The sequence below is a fragment of the Budorcas taxicolor genome, chromosome 8 (genome assembly GCF_023091745.1).
Source record: "Budorcas taxicolor isolate Tak-1 chromosome 8, Takin1.1, whole genome shotgun sequence".
In the NCBI taxonomy this organism is placed as follows: domain Eukaryota; kingdom Metazoa; phylum Chordata; class Mammalia; order Artiodactyla; family Bovidae; genus Budorcas; species Budorcas taxicolor.
In genome coordinates, this window is record NC_068917.1 from 63,504,232 (window position 1) to 63,524,594 (window position 20,363).

At 40.4% G+C, this 20,363-nt stretch overlaps 1 protein-coding gene across 1 annotated transcript in view; it reads right to left on the reverse strand.

The window, feature by feature from the left end:
• Positions 1-20,152, reverse strand: part of RNF38 (ring finger protein 38) — a 137,281-nt gene extending 117,129 nt beyond the window's left edge. The window contains exon 1 of the mRNA XM_052644606.1: positions 20,107-20,152. The gene's annotated coding sequence lies outside the window, so the exon portion shown is untranslated. The remainder of the gene's footprint in view (positions 1-20,106) is intronic.
• Positions 20,153-20,363: the final 211 nt, after the last annotated feature.

A 20,363-nucleotide genomic window follows, 5' to 3' on the forward strand; every position in this document is an offset into this window, starting at 1 on the left:
TGTAACTCACTGAAGCTATATGCCATGCCACGCAGGGCCACCCAAGATGGACAGGTCTCAGTGGAGAATTCCGACAAAACGTGATCCACCAAAGGAGCGAAAGGCAAACCACTCCAGTCTTCTTGTCAAGAGAACCCCGGGAAAACCATGATAAGGCAGAAAGATACGACAGTGGAAGATGAGCCACCCGCAGATCAGAAGGTGTCCAGTATGTTACTGGGGATGAGCAGAAGGCAGTCACTAACAGCTCTAGAAAGAATGAAGCAGCTAGGCCACAGTGGAAACAATGTTCAGCTGTGGATGTGTCTGGTGATAAAAGTAAAGTCCGATGCTGTGAAGAACAATATCACATAGGAACCTGGAATGTTAGGTCCACGAATGAAGGGAAATAAGATGTGGTCAAGTAGGAGATGGCTAGAGTGAACACTGACATCTTCGGAATCAGACGAAAGTGGACTGGAATGGGGCAAATTTAATTCACATGACCCCTTATATCTACTACTTGGGCAAGAATCCCTTAGAAGAAATGGAATAGCCCTTATAGTCAACAAAAGAGTTCAAAGTGCAGTACTTGGATGCATTCTCAAAAATAACTGAATTATCTGGTTGTTTCCAAGGCAAACCATTCAACATCACAGTAATCCAAGTCTATGCCCCAATCACTGATGAAGCTGAAGTTGAATGGTTCTTTGAAGACCTACAAGACCTTCTAGAACTAACACCAAAAAAAGATGTCCTTTCCATCACAAGGGATTGGAATGCAAAATAGGAATTCAAGAGATACCTTGAACAGGCAAGTAACAGGCAAGTTTGGCCCTGGAGTACAAAATGAAGCAGAGCAAAGGTTAACAAAGTTTTGCCAAGAGAACACACTGGTCATAGCAAACATCCTTTTCCATCAACACAAGAAACAACTCTACACACAGACATCACCAAATGGTCAATACCAAAATCAGACTGATTATATTCTTTGCAGCCGAAGATGGAGAAGCTCTATACAGTCAGCAAAAAGAAGACCTGGAGCTGACTGTGGCTCAGATCATCAGCTCCTTATTGCAAAATTCAGGCTTAAATCAAAGAAAGTAGAGAAAACCACTAGGCCATTCAGGTATAACCTAAATCAAATCCCTTATAATTGTACAGTGGAGATGACAAAATAAATTCAAGGGATTAGAACTAGTAGACAGAGTGCCTGAAGAACTATGGACAGAGGTCTGTAACATTCTACAGGAGGCAGTGACCAAAACCATCACAAAGCAAAAGAAATGCAAGAAGGCAAAGCGGTCGCCTGAGGAGGCTTCACACATAGCTGATGAAAGAAGAGAGCAAAAAGCAAGGGAGAAAGAGAAAGATATATCCAACTGAATGCAGAGTTCCATAGAATAGCAATGAGAGGTAAGGGCCTTCTTCAATGAACAATGCAAAGAAGTAGAGGAAAACAATAGAATGGGAAGGACTAGTGATATCTGCAAGAAAATTGGAGATATCAAGGGAACATTTCATGCCAGGATGGGCACAATAAAGGACAGAAAGAGCAAGGACCTAACAGAATCAGAAGAGATTAAAAAGGGGTGGCAAGAATACACAGAAGAACTACACACACACAAAAAATCTTAATGACCCAGATAACCATGATGGTGTGGTCACTCACCTAAAGCTTGACATCCTGGAGTCTGAAGTCAAGTGGGCATTAGGAAGCATTACCACAAACAAGACGAGTGGAAGTGGTGGAATTCCAGCTGAGCTATTTCAAATACTAAAAGATGATACAGTTAGAGTGCTGCACTTCATATGTCAGCAAATTTGGAAAACTTAGCAGTGGCCACAGGTCTGGAAAAGTTCAGTTTTTATTCTAGTCCCAAAGAAGGGCAGTGCCAAAGTATGTTCAAACTACCCCACAACTATACTCATTTCACATGCTAATAAGGTTATGCTCAAAATCCTTCAAGCTAGGCTTCAGCAGTATGTGAATCAAGAACTTTCAGATGTACAAGCTGGGTTTTAGAAAAGGCAGAGGAACCAGAGGTCAAATTGCCCACATTCGTTGGATCTTAGAGAAATAAAGGGAATTACAGAAAAACATCTTCTGCTTCATTGACTACACCAAGCCTTTGTCTGTATGGATCACAACAAACTGAAAAATTCTTAAAGAGATGGGAATACCAGACCATCTTACCTGTCTCCTGAGAAACCTGTATGCGGGTCAAGAAGCAACAGTTACAACCTTACAAGGAAAAATAGACTAGCTCAAAATTGGGAAAGGAGTACGACAAGGCTGTATATTGCAACCCTGTTTAATTAACTTATATGCAGAGTACATCATGTGAAAAGCCAGGCTGGATGAATCACAAGGTGGAATCAAGACTCCCAGGAGAAATACCAACAACCTCAGATATGCAGATGATACCACTCTAATGGCAGAAAAGTGAAGAAGAACTAAAGAGCCTCTTGATGAAGGTTAAAGAGGAGAGTGAAAAAGCTGGCTTAAAACTCAACATTAAAAAACTAAGATCATAGAATCTGGTCCCATCACTTCATGGCATATAGATGGGGAAAAAAATGGAAGCAGTGACGGATTTTATTTTCTTGGGCTCCAAAATCCCTGTGGACTGTAGCTACAGCCTCGAAATTACAAGATGCTTGTTTCTTGGAAGGAAAGCTATGACAAACCTAGACAGCATATTAAAAAGCAAAGACATCAGTTTGCCAATAAGATAGTATAGTCAAAGCTATGGTTCTTCCAGTAGCCATGTACGGATGTGAGTTGGACCATAAAGAAGACTAAGCACCGAAGAATTGATGCCTTTGAACTGTGGTGCTGGAGAAGACTCTTGAGAGTCCTTTGAACTGCAAGGAGATCAAACCACTCAATCCTAAAGGAACTCAGTCCTGAATATTCATTGGAAGGACTGATGCTGAAGCTCCAATACTTCGGCCACCTGATGCGAAGAACTGACTCACTGGAAAAGACCCTGATGCTGGGAAAGACTGAAGGCAGGAGGAGAAGGGGACAACAGAGGATGAGATGGTTGGATGGCATCACCAACTCGATGTACATGAGTTTGAACAAACTCCAGGAGATGGTGAAGGACAGGGAAGCCTGGCGTGCTATAGTCCATGGAATCACAAAGACCTGGACACAAATTAAGAGACTGAACAACAACAAAGGTCATCAATTCATGTAATCCTATACATAATCTATGAAAATATGGATCCTGGAAACTACAGTATTCATCCATCAATTGATTTACAGTTACTGTATAGCTAAGAAAGGAAAGCAACAGGAAAACAATGTAAAATTCTATTCTAAATCTGGCTATATAATTACACTAAAACATTTAAAAAATCATTCTCAAAAGAAAATATGCAATATATACAAACAAATAAAACTATGGATTATAAAGAAACAGTAAAGAGAGTAGAGAAATAAAGATGTACTGAAATGCTTGTATAAAAATTATGAGGACACTAAAGATACTACTAAGCTCTGCCTCTGACAATTAGAAAAAGTTTTAAAGCTTTTTCTAAAATCTACATGGATCAATAATGCATGCAAAGATGCTCAATATTATTAATCACTAGGGAAATGCAAATCAAAACCACAATGAACTACCAATGCACCCCCAGTAGGATGATTATAATAAAAAAGACGTAACAGATTCTGATGAGAATATGAAGTCAGGACTCTCATACATTGCTAGTAAAATGAAATGGTACAACCACCTTGGAAAATAGTTTGCAATTCCTCAAAATGTTAAACATAGTTACAGTCTGACCCAGTAATTTCACTCCTGGGGGGGGGGGGGTGGTGTGTCTGTGAGTCTGTGTACCTAAAAGAAATATAAACCAACGTAAACACAAAATCTAGTATGCAAATATTCACAGCAGCATTACTCAATAACAGTCCAGAAATGAATGCAACCCAAATGTCCATTAACTGACAAATGGATGAATAACATGCAGTACATACATACAGTGAATATTATTTGGTCATGAAAAGGAATGAAGCTTTGATATATGTTACAATATGGATGAACCTGAAAACACTATGCTAAATGAAAGCAGCCAGTCATAAAAGACTATATATCGTATGATTCCACTATAAAAGGTCCAGAATCTATAGAAAAAGAAGATAGCTGTTTCCTAGGCTTGAGGTGGGAGAAAATGAAGAACGACTGCCAATGGGTACCTGGTTTCTTTTTCAGGGAATGAGAAGATTCTAGAATCAGACAATGGTGATGGCTGCACAATTATGAATATACCAAAATATCAGAAGCCATTGAATTGTATAATTAGTATGGGTGAATTGCATGATATATGAGTTATATTTCAACAAGCCTGTTAAATTTTATGAACAGTGAGATAGGGAGCCCAATGGAAGGTGCCTGGGGGTCCCTGTAATAACATTATTTCATTATCTGACTATTGGTTACACAAGTGTATTCACACTGTGATGACTCACTAAGTGGTAAACTTACAAAATGTGCATGTTTTATGCATATTATCACATGTCAAATAAAGCTTTTCTCAAAGAATAACTAGACCTATAAATACTGACTTGGAAAGAGATCCAAGATATAAAGCAGAAACAAGTTTCAGAACAATATATATATAGGATGGCCCCATTTTTAAATACATTTACACACATACACACATATGTAGGTGCACAGTAAACACACACACAACGATTATATACAACAAGCCATTCTCATTAATCCCTGAAGAATTCAAATAAAGGGACTTTATTTTCTCTTAATACATATTTCTGTAACATTTGAATTTTTTGCAATCTGCATTTTTATAATTAGAAGACAATACATGTATCGTGGTGGTTTAGTCTCTAAGTTGTATCCGACTCCAAGACCCCATGGATTATAGCCTGCCAGGTTCCTCTATTCATGGGATTTTCCAGGCTAAAATACTGAAGTGGTTGCTATTTCCTTCTCCAGCAGATCCTCCCCACCCTGGGATTGGACCCAGGTCTCCTGCACTACAGGAAGATTCTTTACTGATTCAGCCACCAAGGAAGCCCATACATTTAAAAAATATTTTAAGGTATACAAAAAGAATTTAATAAAGAACAAAAATTCCTCAATCAGTATACAAAAATATAGACTAGATCCAAGACTAAAAGTTAATCATTTTTTAAAAAAATAACAGCAACCATCATTTGATTGCTTAGTATATAGTTGGCACATACATTGGCACATTTTCATTATACCTGTATTACACCTATTTTACAGATGAGGAAATACGTCAGGAGATTTTAATCCATCAAAATAGAACAAAATACACTCACAAAATCATTTACAGAGAAAATTCTAAAAAGTAAAAGACAACAATGAATTCATTCATACTTTTTCAAAGCTTGAAAAGAATTTTTCTTAAAAAAATTTTTATCAAAATTGACTACCTCTCCACCACACACACAATAAAACAAAAACAGAAAACTAAATGGAATAAGCTAAAAAAACAAGATAAAAATGGTTACTGCCCCTCCTCCTAAAAGGCTGGTTGTCCATGCTTCCAAACTCCTGATATCAAGGATGATACAAGGAAGGAAATTTACAAGCCTTTTCTTCCTTGAATATATACCAAAGCCTTAAATATGAACAAGTCAATCGAGTACTATGAGATCCATTACAGAAATTTACGGATAATTCCATACTAAAAATGGATTATAGAAAAATTGAAAATAAAATAAAAATAAAAATGGATTAATGTTAATTCAGTGCATAAATAAATAAAAAGAAGACATAACCTCTAAGGGTAGATAACAGGTTTGGCAAGCATTTGACAAACTTATAATAAATAAAAATACTACTTCTTTAACTTGCTAGGTTTCAGACCCATAGTCAACCCCACAATGAACAGTGAAACACATCTTAGGCAGCCTCATTAGACAACAATCAAGTACATGACATTTTCTGGATGTTACAGTCTAGCCAGTTGAAATGACAAACAAAAATAACAGAGGGAAGTATTGAAGAGGAGTCTAAATTAGCAAGTTTGCCAATAACAGAGTTGTCCAATTGGAATGCCCAAGAAAAACCTATGAAAAATTATTAAAATGGCTAAAAGAGCTCAAGAAATTGGCAGGTTTCTAAATAAATACAAAGTTAACAGCTTTCCCCAACATCAGCAAATCTCAAAAAACATGATGAAAAACACCCCACTGTCAAAAGCAGGAAGAATATAAAATACTATGGAAATGACACGTGAATTAAACTACAAAACTCCACTAATGGCATTTGACAAACTTACAATAAATAAAAATACTTTTTTTTAATTGTTGGAAACTTCTTTTCCAACCCCTCCCACAAAAAAGGGTGGGTCAGCATCACCAAGGTGGTGACCAGATAATACACTATCAACATTTGCAGGCAGCATCCCTGAAGTAGGTTTCAAGAAGCATGCCCCTCAGGCACTCAAAAGAAATCCAGCAATTTTCCACGAAGGAGATGGGAACGCCAAATGCGTGCACGGACACTAGGCTCAACAAAGCTGTTTAGGCCAAAGGGAAAAAGAACGTCCCATACCTGACTCATGTGCAGTTGTCCAGAAAACATAATGAAGATTCACCAAACAAGTCTACATGTCAGTACCTATGTGCCTGTTACCACTTTCAAAAATCTACAATGTGGATGAGAACTAACTGCTGGTAGTTCAGTAAAGCCACAGGACCATCAAAAAAAAACTGGGGGTGGAAAATCATATTAATGGATGAAAAGGCACAACAGTGTGATGAGATCAATTATTTCCAACTTAATAAATTTAATGCTTTTCCAATATGTACACCAGTGGAAACTTTGTAGTAACTCTGACAAAAACATTTAAAAAATACACCTGGATGAGGGAAAAGCATGTAATGAAAGGCAAAGGTCTTTTTCCAAAATAAGAATACTACAAGGAGTTGCCCTACAAAGCCAATACCCATATAAAACCACAATAAGTAAAACATGCAATATTGGTGCCAGAATACTGACAGATCAACAGAAGAGAGTGAGAAACAGATTTAACGTATTGAGGAAAATTCAGTACACAATTTAAAATGTCATGTGAAATATATAAGGACCTGATTACATTGTGGCACATCCATTATCAAGTACAACGGAGTACCACACAGTTATTAAAAATGAGGTAGATTACACTGATGTAGAAAGATGATCACACTATATACAGCATGATGTTAAAAAAAAAACCACCAATGTAAAGAACAGGAAGCATAATATGATCCCTTGTGTTTTATTTACTCATTTGTTTGAGAGCCACGCTGTGTATAGCAAATATCTGGAAAGAAACACACATCAAAATCGCACTGATACTACCTCTGGGATTACAGTAAGGAGAGGAGTAACAGGGGAGAGTCCATCAGTTATTACCCTAACAGTGCAGAGATGGCAAACTCAAATTAGGATAATCTGAAGGCGGTCTGTTTATAAAAGGAATAATTATGAAGTTGGGAGGTTAGGCCTATAGATAGCACAGGGGAGGAACAGGAACCTGCTAGCAATAGCAGGACAATTATTGCTCCAGCCCCCAAAAAAGACAGGACACAGCACCAGAACCCAGGTAATACAAGACCAACTATTCTGAGAGGAGAGAGAATAAACCTTCTGACCTCATTCTTCTCCTCCTTTTCAATCTCCTCTTAAGGCTGAACCCAACCAGAAACCAGAAGATCTGGGAACTCTCTCTGTGGCAAAGAGCCAGGTGGAAATGGGTGAAGGACAGGCCTGAAGAAGTAAATGCAAGGTATCTGGCCCAGATTTATTTTACCTTTCTGTAAAATTAACTACATAAATAGAAGTACAATATCATCATTAAAAAATGAAAACCTTACACAGAAAGTTAAAATCCCACCCTCCATTAATCCTGGATCCTTCTCCGAAAGTAATCATCTTTATTCTCATCATTTTGATGGGGTCTGTCACTGACTTTTTTCTAGACAGAGAGACACATAGTCACCACAACAAAACATGTAGAATTGTTTTATGAAGCGTTATTTGCTTAACATGAAGAGTATTAATTACTCTATTACTTTCTGCAACCTTTTTTCCTTCACCATTTTCAGTTCAGTATAAAATAATACTCAAGAAACCAAGAGGAACAGTTTGAGTCTCCTCAGGGTTATTTATACTCATCCTCAATGGCTCTCAAAATAACCACAAACCCCCTCCAACAGCTGCATTAGCATCACCTAGGAATTTGTTTGAAACACCCTCCCTAGTTTCTGATGCCAGTGAATCAGGAAGTGGGGTCCAGTAATCTTCCTTCTAACCAGCCTTCCATATGACTACTACGCAGGCTAAAGTTTGAGTTCCACTACTCCATCACCTGTGCCCTTGCTAGGAATTGCTTTTTAACTAGATCCCAGCATGATGCATAAGTAAATTAAAGTGTCCTGGGTCATAAACCTAACCCTCATCCATATTACCTGCACCTATCTGCACACAAGGTATCTAACAGTGGTTTCTGCGGATGGGAAGCAGGGAGGCCAGCAGAAAGAGCAGTGGTTTTTAACCTCTGTGAATTTAAATCTACCACTCCTGTGGAAAAAACATCAGCACAGCATGCTCTAGTTAGGTAGAGCATGTTAGCAGTGTCATCTCTGGTGCGTGATGGATAGCACATAACTACCATTAAACCACCCTGGAAATGCATTGCTCTTAAGAGTCAATATTATATTGTTAAGTTCTCGTTTTTCTTTTAAAATAAGTGAATGTTAATGTTAATAACATTGTTAATAACATATTAATAATGTCAAAAAGTTAATGTTAACCCCAGGCATAATAAAATTATACGACTAGCTAACCTTTGCTTGTAACACTAATACTATATAGTGGGAATCCATCCTTTTAAAACAAGCACAGGGTGGAGGGATATACCTTTTCTGCTGTAAAAAGGATAACGTCATCAACATTTACAAGTTTATCTACCTTCCATTCCATGCTGCAGCCTCCACCTCCACAAAGCTTGTAGGGAGGGAAAATGTCCCCAGAATTCCACCTTTAACTTCCTGCTGCCACCCTCAAAGGTTCAGAAAGTTTCTTGCAAAACCTGCACCCTAAAGCCCCTATTTCACTCAGCTTCTTCTTTGCTCTTCTCTCATTTTCCTCCACTGAGTCTCAGGTCTGTCCTGAGTCACAGGCAAACATGTTGACTCTCTCAGAAAATCTGCCAAAGTAACTACATATACATTTGTGCTTGAGAATCATTCTGTCTCACTGTTTATGGCAGCCAAACTCGGGCTAACACAACGATCTGCTTTTTTAAGGCACTTCCAGTTTCACTTCTAGTTCCTACCAGGCTTAAGCCCCACCCCAATGTAACACAGTCCCCACCTCGTCAGACCTAGGAAGTCACACCGTCAATTCTGTGGGGCTGAAACCCAATTTGACTGGCCTCTCCCGTCTTAAAGAAATCTCAGAATCAAAATTTCTAAAGCCCCTTTTCAATTTGATAATTCTTCTTCCATAGAAAGGAAGTTTCTTGAATTGAATTTGGGCCTTGGGTTTTTAATTACATAGGATCAGGAAAAATTATATAACTATTCCATCAAACAATTCTATTTTGAAAGGAAACATGCTTACATCTCAAAAGTGCTATAAAAAGATATTGGTATGGTAAAACTAGTTTGATTTCTACCCCCACCTCACACAGATGTTTGTTGATACCATTTATGTCAACTGAGAGAGAATTCTTTTTTTTTTTAAAGACTTTGTTCTACCAAAAGCTAGACTCAAAGTATATACAATATTCTAGAGTCAAATTTGTACTTTAGTTTTAATTTCACAGACATTAATAACCTCATGCATTCTACACAGATTCACCTTAAGAAGGCATATCTTTTGACTTGTTGCCTTTGTTAGTTTTGGGTTTATTTGTTGTTGTTAGTTGCTGTTAAGCACACAATGGTAGCTTTTATTTAAAGTTAAAACTTAAAAATATCATGGAATAGTAATTTCTGTTTACAACAATATATGCATTTAAAAGAAACATTGGATGATCAGATCACAAGATATCATGACCCATACTCTTCATATATATAGCAAAGACAGTCAACAATGTCTTTCATTAGAACCCCAAACATACTGTAACTATGTTCTGATATGTTCTGATGCTAAGTTTCTTAAAGAAACGCAAACCAGAAAGTGGGTGGAAATTCCTCAATTATCTGGATTTAATTAGCTTTTATTCTGCCTTAAAATGGCAACCCACTCCAGTAATCTTGCCTGGAGAATTCCATGGCCAGAGGAGCCTGGTGGGCTACAGTCCATGGGGTCACAAAGAGTCAGTCAGACATGACTAAGTGACTTTCAACAATAGAAACACTATCTTACTCCTATGAATTTTCATATTGCTTAGTAATTTGCAAGGAGAATTCATTTTCCTTTCCAGGTATCCATAAATGAAGTAGAAGAAAAAGACTGAGTTGGCAGTGCTCAACTCAAAAACATGACATGAGAAAAAAAAAAAAAAAAAGACATGTTCCAAATGTCTGTAACTATCCTACCTGGTTGTGACCTCAGAATCCCACCTTCCCACAGAACATTTTCTAAATGGATGGCTCACCAGTGCCTATTAAGCCCACAATACAGATGAAAAGAAACGCTGTAACTGCTTGAAAAAATTTAATCTCAGATTCCAAGTGTAGGCCACCTAAAGAATATTTTTAACAAGCATACCAACTAAGTTAAGTAGTTCATTTGGGAACCACTATCTTACATTAGTGGAGAAGGAAATGGCAACCCACTCCAGTGTTCTTGCCTGGAGAATCCCAAGGACAGTGGAGCCTAGTAGGCTGCCGTCTATGGGGTCACACAGAGTCGGACACGACTGAAGCGACTGAGCAGCAGCAGCATCTTACATTAGGGCTTCCCTCATAGCTCAGTAGGTAAAGAATCTACTGCAATGCAGGAGACCAGGGTTCTATTCCTGGGTCAGGAAGATCCAGTGGAGAAGGAAATGGCAACTCACTCCAGTATTCTTGCCTGGAGAATCCCATGGACAGAGGAGCCTGGCAGGCTACAGTCCCTGGGGTTACAAGAGCTGGAGAGGACTTAACCACACCACACCATCCTACATTATCTTCCCCAAATAATCTACTATGTCAGACAGCATCAACACAGCACCAGGCTCTCCAGCTGACACCTGAAATATTCATATTCTATACCACTGAATGGTTTAGAATTGTTTAGCTTGTGACAAATCAAAGTTATTATGGAAATTAAGAAGGTTAAAAAGAAGTCTAACATCCATTCTTGTACTAATTTCAGAGAGGGAAATCCCACAAAAAGGTGGGATTCTAAATAGGGCCAAATTTCTCCATGAAAAGTTTTGTATCTGCTTAAGTGACCAAACAAGCACCAAGTTAAAGCCAGGGTTCAGAATCACAGAACATGGGAGATTTTCTAAAAAGCAATTTAAACATGCCTGATCTGAAGTGAACCCACTCCAATGTACGTACTCCTACTCCATGTTATGTGGGAAAGTAATAAATGAATGAAAAGGAAATTAATTATAATAAATAATCCCAACACAAAAATTTAGAACTTAAAAAAGGGGGGAGGGGCATATTTCTCAGGAGGAGCAAACGTAAAACGGGACTGCAAATTCCCTTTAGTGGCCAAGACAGCAATCACCTTTGCTTATATCAATCTTGTTTCTTCATCTGCACAACAAGGATAATAAAAACATCAATCTTAGAGGACTGTAGTGAAAATTAAATGAATTAATCCAGGTAAACCACTTAGAACAGTAAATGACCACTAGATATTAAAAGACTAGTATGATTTGGAAAAACTGGAGGAAGACAGGCATTCCAAGCTGAAGCAACAAAGGAATAGAGGTGAAAAAGTGATACACAAATATATGGACAACAGGGTATTAAACTTCCCTGTAGAATATCCATGAAGAACAGCAGCAACTGGAATAATGAAGACCCAATTATGCTGGCCTCAAATGCAAAACCAAAAAATATTTCTTTTTCTTATAAGGCCATCACTTAAGTTTGTGATTTGATAAGATCTGTGCTTTAGCAATATTAATTTTTATGATTATATCATATCACTATTATTTATGCAATTTTGATGTTCCCTGTCCTCTTATTAGGGGTTAGCAGATCCAAAAAATTTGTTTGGTCAGCTAACACACAGTCAGAGTCTACTGCTAAACTGTGGCATATCTGAATCAAATCTGAAATTCTCACTGTGCCTGGTATATAGTAGGCATTCAATAAATGTTTTATCATTACTTTTACTGGCCACCAGAGAGCAGTGAAGTAAACCATCAGAGGCTATTTGTGTATATACTGTAAGAAATATGTATTATCAATTAAGCAAATGAAGTAACTGAGTAACAGTGGTAAAATATAAGTCACTGCTGAGCAATTTATGTACCTAAAACTGGTGGGGGTGAAGGATGGAAGAAATCAACCTTACATTTCATTAAAAGTAGATAAAATGGAACCCTGTATATTTTCAAATCTCACAAAATTTAGCTGTTAAATAGGTACAGTGTTTTTAAGGATTATTTGGGCAATATCTTTGTATGGACTACCCAATATTCTTAAGTGATAATAAATTTAAGGCAGATTTCCTCAAGATGTCTGTACTCCCATGTTCATCACAGCATTATTCACAACAGCTAAGATAAAGACCCCAAGTGTCTGATGAATGAATGAATGGATGAAGAAGTTGGGTAAATGGATACAATGGAATATTATTCAGCCATAAAGAAAGAAGGAAATCCTTCCATTTGCAAAAACATAGATATAACTGGAGGAAATAATGTAAAGTGAAATAAGCCAAACAGAGAAAGACAAATACCATAAGATTTCACTTATATGCAGAATAAAAAATATGTTTTTATTTTTTTGTTGTTGTTTTTAAATTCAAAAAGTCAAACTGATCGAAACAAAGAGTAGAATGGTGGTTACCAGGGCCTTAGGAGTGGAGGAAATGAGATGCTGGCTGAAGGGCACAAGCCTTTAGTTATTAACATAGGTAAGTTCTGAGGCTCTAATGTACGGTATGGTGACTATAGTTAATAGTACTTTGCCTGAAATTTGCCAAGAGAATAGATTTTAAGCATTCTCACCAAAAAAAAAAAAAAGGTACCTATGTGAGGTAATGGAATGTGTTAATTAACCTGACCATTGTAATCATTTCACGGTATAGACAAATACCAAACCATCATGTTGCACAGTTTAAATATGCACAATTTTATTTGTCAATAAAAATGGGGAAGGAGAAGAGAAAGAGAGGGAGGGAGGAAGGAGGAGAAAGAAAGAAGTATAAGAAACTAGTTAAAGTAATACAATAATAGCTAACATAGTAAACAGGGTTCTCCAGAAGACTGAGTGCCAACAGAGCTCAGAAGCTTACCATGACAGGATGGTTGACGTAAGAGGTTACTAAGCACATTTTGTTGTTTAGTCGCTAAGGTGTGTCAGACTCTTTGGCGACCCCGTGGACTGTAGCCCACCAGGCCCTCTGTCTGTGAAATTTCCAAGGCAAGAATACTGGAGTGGGTTGCCATCTCCTCCTCCAGGGGATCTTCCCAACCCAGAGATCGGACCCACATCTCCTGCACTGGCAGGCAATTCTTTACCACTAAGCCACAAAGGAAGACCTACTAAGCACATATCCCTATATTAATTGATTTTTTTTTTCTGGTGGTGGTAGGGGAAAATCAGCTTCCCAAAATGTCAGTCAGTGCTAACTTTTAGAAACTTAAAAACAAACAGATTAGCAAGAGTCCCCCTGGATAGTAAGTAAGTTATCTATTTGGCTTTCCTGGGCAATCAATCATTCTGGCAACACAAACATAAAGCAAAGTAGGCCTGGATTTCTACATACCTTCTTCTAAAGTACTTTTCAGTTACAATTTTAGACTAGGGGCTAAAAGTTCTGGCTGTCTTGTGCTTTTTAAAGCTTCAAGTATCTTGTAAGTATTAGAATTTAAAACCCTGAAAAGTATTCACTTAAACACATTCCCATCAGCATTACCAACAACGCTCCATTATCCATCATTTTGGTACTGTCTCCAGATGATTTTAACCCCCTCCTGACTTCTCCCTACCAACAAGTACTTGGATACCATCTTTACCCTGCATGACCCCATTACTTGGTTCTGCTTAGGGAATTATAGTTACAGTGATCCTTCCTTTAAAACATCCTCCAAGCACAAAGCCTTTTTGTATGATTAGGGGTGAAGGGGGGCACCTTCCAGGCTCCACAACAAAGGGTCGGTGGTGGCAACATAAGCAGCAAGGAAAGAAAAGGAGCTGGGGCCATTCTGGTGCCCCTCGGGTCTGGTTCAATATTGTTTGAGGGGTTTTACTCATGGGTGTCCAGCCCAAAGGTTCTGCAAAGCCTCTGTACCCCTCCCATGAGGAGAGTAAAGGACCGGGCCTATCCTGACAGACAGAGAGATCACCACCAAGCCCAGAAGGAAGCATGAAAAGCAGGAGAAAAGAAAGCTGTGGCTGCAATATCCTCCTCTGTGCTGTTCTCAGTACTTCAGGTAATGATGTCTCTGACAGTGACGCCACCATCCCATGAATCACTGGCAACCACCCAATAAGTGCTCATTCAAACATGTATTCAGGCATCAACAGAAATCTACACAGGAAGACATCTATTAAAAGGAAAAAAAAAAACAGGTAGCCCAAAAGCCAAACAAAAATATTTTTGTTAATTATGAGTCCTATCTCCTAATTGCAAAAGTGATTATGAAATGACGCCCACCCTACTACTTCAGTCTAAGTCTTCAAAACCACTCACTTTCCAGCTCTGTAACAATAAAACAGACTTTAACTGAAGATCAGTGAGCACCATCTGCAAACACTGAAATCAAAGGTGCTGAGGCAGAACAGATACTGACAGGTAACTTTCGACTCAAGGAACATCCCAGAAGCACTACAAAATATTCTATTACTTGACTGCTTGCAGCTCTCTCTTCCATGTATGTACTTCTTCCTCTTTATCATTTCTTCCCTTCTATCAACAGGGTCAAATGGTCATATCAAAACTTACACACTCTCCCTCATTTCTATGCATATTTTATCACAAAAGCAGACAATGCAGTGATAGCTTTCCATATCATGACTGGAAGGAGCTGCTGTTAAAGGCTAACACAATAATCCCACCATTCTCCTCCATCTGCCCAACATCACTCTGGTTAACTGCCAAAGCCAGTCCCTAGAATAGCACTAATATCCATTTAAAATAAAAACAGGAAAAAAAAAAAACCTGAAACTGCTTCGGGTAAGAATTGTTTATTCTCCTTGTATGGACAGAAGACTACTTTTGTTAAACATTTTCAGTTTTATCTGCATACATTTTTTTTAAAATTTCTTTAAGACAGCAGCAAAAGCACAATGGTACCCTCTATCCATTAGCCTCGATCACGTTTAAAAATAATAATAAAAACAGCAACAGAAACCATTTCAAATTGTACCTCTCGAGCCCGCAGAACAGTACTCTTCCATGACAACTGCTCTGAAAAACACACTGCCATTATTTGCAGAAGCAGTAGGAAGTCCAGTCTTGTCCTTGGTTCAGCACTCCCCCTTCCTCTCTCTCCAAGAAAAAATGAAACAGCAGGAAACGTAAACAACCACTTAATGGAAAATACAAATGGGTAAATATTTTCCAAACTGGCTAAAAAGCCTCAGGTCCTAAGAAATTCAGGAATGCTAGTGTAGAGAGAAATAGGAAGAGAAAAAAATAGCATTGAATTTCCCCCTCAAAATGAGCACTATATGAATGCAAGAGCAAATGTGGCACACAGCTACTTTCTCTCCTTCGCTTACCAGACGCTTCTGTCTTTTCAATGATTTCTTTCTCATTGTCTTCCCACAAATAATGGTATTTTTCAAACTGTTTATTCTGTACACATTTCTCTACACCCATAACAAATTTTACAATTTTGTGCTGAACTCTTTGGTTCAACTGAGCTTGGTAATGAAGGGGCAGGGGTAAGTCCCTTCCCATGAGAAGCTCACAAGAAGAAAACTCTTTTGGAGAGCCAGGACCAACAGTGACCAGCCCTATCCGCAGAGCCTGTGATGAGTATAGACAGGTAACAGCTTGAACAACAGTTTCAAAGCCACAAGGCCATGCTAGTTCAGAGAGCACCTTTATGAAGATTAGAAAAGGGTGTCCAACTAAGGGGACAGTTCCACACATGTGCATCTTGGTAAGAGGAGCACAAAATGGGTTTGTACTCCCACTTGAGAAACAAAACAAGTGTCCTGGGCTGAGCCTAAGTTATACAACCCTATATCCGCAGCCCTACAAAAGCGTACCTGGGGCAAAACTGCAGCTCTAAAATAGGTTTCCAGAAAGAACCTCACCAATGGCAAACAGGCATTTCACATATTCCATCACCAGAAATCCTCACACGTTAATATAAATTCATTCATAAACATATTAGGACTAGAGGAAAAGGGTCTAGAAAGAAGGAAAAGTAGCAAATTTGGGAGAAAGGAAACTCTTCTGTCCAGAGCAATAATGAGTTGTTCCTAAAGCCCCTAATCTTTGACTACAGGTTCAAATAACTGAACTTCAAATGCACGTGCTAAGTTAAAACACTCAATCACTATTATCTACAGAGAAAGGCAAGATCACATACATTTACCTCTGGGGGCTTACTTTCTCCAATTTGCTAGTTTTCCTTCTCAGTCAGACACTATTTTGCCTCTGCACTAACTATAAAACTATATATAGTGATACGTGTGGTTAAAGTTTGTAAAACCCAATAAAGAGCCCTAGTAGGTGGTGGGCCTCTTGGATACCTGCATGAAAGTAAGAGGAATAGACAACCCAGATTATGAAGGGTTTAATATCCAATGGCTTCCAACCCTATCATTCTTTCATGCCCTGCAAAAGAGCTAAATATCTCATGAGTCCAAATTAGTCCCAGTCATGCAGGAGCAGCAACAGAAGGCAGTCCAGGGGATAGACTGGGCAAAGCTGAGAAAGACCACAGCCCAGAGTCAGAAGAAACCTAAGGCAGTGGTCTCAAACTCCAGTGTGCATCAGAATCTACAAGGAAACATGTTCAGAATCAGATTTCTGGGTCCCTCCCTACATCTGATGGATGAAAATGTCCTGGCACACTCATATTCTGACAAAGCTCAAACTGCTGACCTAGGTCTACCCAGAAAGTTTAGAAAGACTGGGAAATCCTCCACGTGCCTTATCAGCTGTTCCAAAATAAAAGTCATCCATCACAAATCTAGGCTTTGCAGGTCAAAAAGGGGTGTGAAAAAGATCACCAGCCAGCATGCCTAACTGGCTGCGCAGGGCTAGAGCCTGCAGCCAGACTTTCATTATTATGGCACAAAACCCCTGTGCTATGTAAACAAGAAATTGTTTTGCATGTGAGAAATATTTCAAACATCTGAAAAAAATTTAAAATAATATAATGAATATCCCTGTACCCTACATTAAAGATAAGCAAATCTTAATTTGCAATTGTCTGATTCAGATTTAATAACAGAATACTAGATATAATTAAAGCCCTCTGTGTGTCCCTCTGTGTACTCCTGACCAATTCCATTCCTTATCCACTCTTATGAGATAACCACGTCTCTGAATTTGGTGTTGCTACCATGAATGTTTTTATACTATTACTACATATGTACACACATACAGGGAGCTTCCCAGGTGGCTCAGTGATAAAGAATCCGCTTGCCAATGCCAAAGACACGGGTTCAATTCTTGGGTTGGGAAGATCTCCTGGAGGAGGATGTGGCAACTCACTCCAGTATTCCTTCCATGGACAGAGCAGCCTGGCAGGCTGCAGTCCATGGGGTCGCAGAGTTGGACACGACTGAGTGCACACAGACACAGAAAATATTACTGTGCATGTTTTCAGATTTTATGCAAGTGGAAACATTCTCTAATAACTCTTCTGTTACTTGCTCGCCCACTCCATATTATGTTAAGATTCAACCATTTTAATGCATGCGGCTACAGTTTATTTTTCACAGTGCTATAGTACTCAATTGTGTGGGACTATCTAACAATTTATGTATTTCCCTGTTGGTGGACATTTAAGCAGCAATGAACATTCTTGTACTGATTTTCTTGGACAAGTGTGCAAAGATTTCTTAAAGTATATACCCAGAAATGGGCCTTTTAGGTAAATAGGTTTGACTGCCCTCCTTCAACCAGACATCATGTTACTCTCCATGATGGCTGTATCTATTTACATTCCCACTAGCAGTATATAGATGATTTCCTCATAACCTAATATTTTATTATCACAGCATTTAATTTTTGCCAATCTGATAAGTGTGAAATGGCATCTCAACGATGTTTCAATTTGCATTTCCCTGATTTTAAGTTTTTGACAAGTAAATTTTCATGCTTTTATGTGTATCTGTCAAATAGGTTTTTCTCAGTTTTCTAAAAAAAATGTAACCATCTTATCTGAATCAGGGGAGCTGTTCCAAAGAACCTTGCCGACAGCCACTACAACTGGAAAGCTGAGGTGCAGGAGGGCAGCAAGAAAACAGCTGACTTAAACAAGGAATCATCCTGGACAAAGGGCCCTAATTAATGCATTTGCTAATTAGCCTTTCCCTTCCCTCTTTTGTCAAGCCTTACTTCCAAGACAATACTATGGGCCTGCCTTAGAAGCCGACAGAGAATGGGGGTGGGGAGCAGAACAGCTAAAACATTTATGTAAAAGTACTTACAACAGTCTTTACTCAAAGAAAACGAAGTGATTGCCGACCAATACCTATTACTCAACCCTGTAAGACACCATCCTCCTCTAGGACTCCTTTCAAGCTCTATACCTTTGGCTCCCTCTCTGAAACAGTCCAATCTTTTTCTCGACACTGTCTCCCTCCCTTCAGCAACCCTTTCATCTCCCTTCCCCCACAATGACAAACTACCCTCTCCGTTCCCCCTATTCCACAGCTTCCATTTTCTCGCTCCACGGGACCCTCCTCTATCTTTGTCACCTCTAGAACCCCAAGTTCCTTTCCAAGATGTATCTACAATAAAAAACAACCTACTCGAAAGAAAAACGGGAATCCCAAGGGGTACACAGCCCAGTTCCATACCAAGCAGGCGGGTGTACCTAGTCCCGATCCTCTCACTTCCTTCCCCCTTTTCATGCCCAGGACAGCTGTTCTTTCTCTGAGGGTTACCCAAGTGTGACAAGTCCAGACCACCAGGGAAAACCTCACTTGGTTTTTCTGTAGCAGAAACTCCTTTACGAGGGTCATATATACACTTGTTTGGGGCATGAACGAAACTCGGGCCGTTTCGTGGAAAAGACACCTTACCAGTGTCTCCACAAAAGCAAGCAGGCCTCCCTCCTATTAATTCCAGCTGGATTGGTTTAATCCGTGCAGTGGTGGGGAAGGTGGCCTGGCAGAGACCAAATGGTCCCCGCGATCAGAAGTTTCCGAAGCTCTGACCCACTCACTCAAGAAAGCCCTCTTCCCCGAGAGCACAACCTTACAGGAGTCTCTCCTTCTGCGGATCCCCAAATCGAAATCCCAGCACACCACCAAGCCCCCAAATCCGTCGCCGCTCCGCGGTCCCAGCCCGCAACAGATGCTTCCTCCTAAACTAGCCCCAAAGCTCCGGGTGGGCGTGCCTGGGGACGGGCCTAGCGCCCCCTCCTCCGCGATCAACCTCAGTTCTTCGGGGCTGGGGGCTCTTCCTCCTTCCAGCGCCCCCTACTCGGGGCCCGGGCCAGCCCAGATGGGCCCTGGGTCCCAGCCAGGCTACGACTCTCGCCGGCTATGTGACCTTGGGCAAGTCACTTCCCCCAGTAAGCCTCAGTTTCCTCCTCCGCCCAGCGGAGACCTGGAGAGGTCCTGCCCTGCCCACTCTTCGGGGGGCGGGGGGGAGGAAGGGGGCGGTTAGCAACTGGGTGGGAAAACGCTTTGTGAGCCGCTCGGCACAGCGAGGACGCAGGACTCCCAGGGGCTCCGGGGCCGGACAAACCTGACCCGGACAACGCTCCACCCACTCCGTGGGGCCGGGCTGCTGGACCGCACGCCTCTGCCCACCCCCATCCCCGGGATCAACCCACGCCCCTCCCCGCCTGGCCCGCTCCTGGACCCCGTACCTGCTCCCGGCGCTCGGCCGCAGGCGCCGCCACCCTGGGCGCCCGGCCGGAGAGGCCCGTGGCCCGGAGGGCTGAGGCGGCCGGCGGCAGGGGGCTCGAGCCGGGGCGGCGGGGCGCGCAGGCGGCGCGGGGGCCCGAGCTCGGCGGGGCCCGGCCTGGGAGACGACGACTGAGGCTGGAAGTGCGCGGCGGCCGCGGCTGCTGAGGCGGCTGCGGCGGCGACCGCGGCGGCGGCGCTTCCGCTCATGGCGGGGCCG